Here is a 1,018-nt window from a genome sequence, read left to right as displayed (position 1 = left end):
GAAATGTAGATAAGAAAACCTGCTAGCTAGAACATTAAAACAGAGCTTCCTAATTTCACACCACGGAATGAGTTATAGATATGTACATAGTGGTCTCCTCTGCCCTCCAAGGTGGAAGGGCCCAGTCCCTCCTGCATGAGCAGCCTCCTCTGTTTGCCCCACTTGGGGTCCTGCAGACAAGATTATTTCCTAGGTGTGCCATGAAGTGAAAGGATGTGTGAAGGACTTTAGAAGGCCCGGTGTGCTCACAAACAACATCCAGCCTACTGGGTCACCGGCCAGACCCCTCCTGTTCAACACTCTGTTGCCCTTTAAAAATGTCTACCTATCCCCCCATCATCACCCATTCCTATCACTACCCACCCCATTCAAAGCCATCTTTAAGATATACTGAATCCCACAGTTTAGAGGGTTGAAGCACTACCCACGGTGTGTTTCCGGTCAAGGTGGCTCTAGGCCCACACCCTGTAAGCCAAGCTCTCAGGAGACACTGCTAGGGTTTGCAGCACAACCAGCACGCTTGACATTTCTATTAGAACAATGGGACCCGATTGCCACCGGCAGGAAGTCCATCGTCACTGCTGCCAACCCGTGTATCAAAACGATAATCCTCAAAAAAGAGTACGGAAGAATGGAGGAGAAAGATATTAAAAGCGAATTTGCGGGCGGCTACAAGAAGAAAACAAAAACAGTGGATGAGGTGACCTTGGAACCCTTTGCTTCCCGGCACTCCCCTCTGAATCATCACGCTCCACTTGCGACGCTGCAGACTCCGGGCTCCTGCAGGCAGGCGTGGGATGCCCCCGTTCGCCCCGGGAGCCTCGAGGCGTCACCGCGCGTTTCCACGCAGTGGTCCGGGGGAAAACAAGAGGGCGGCGGCCTGGCGAATGCTGCGGTCTGCGATCCCGGGAGAGCGTGGCCGCGCGCCACACGGCTGCGCTTCGCCCTCCGATGACCACCGCCCTGCTCCCAGCCCCTCGCCCTCTGGTTGAGCCTGCGGCCAGACGCCCGGCGCCCC

Source organism: Delphinus delphis, chromosome 7 (assembly GCF_949987515.2).
Source record: "Delphinus delphis chromosome 7, mDelDel1.2, whole genome shotgun sequence".
NCBI classification, from domain to species: domain Eukaryota; kingdom Metazoa; phylum Chordata; class Mammalia; order Artiodactyla; family Delphinidae; genus Delphinus; species Delphinus delphis.
Note: the sequence above shows the minus strand (reverse complement) of the source record.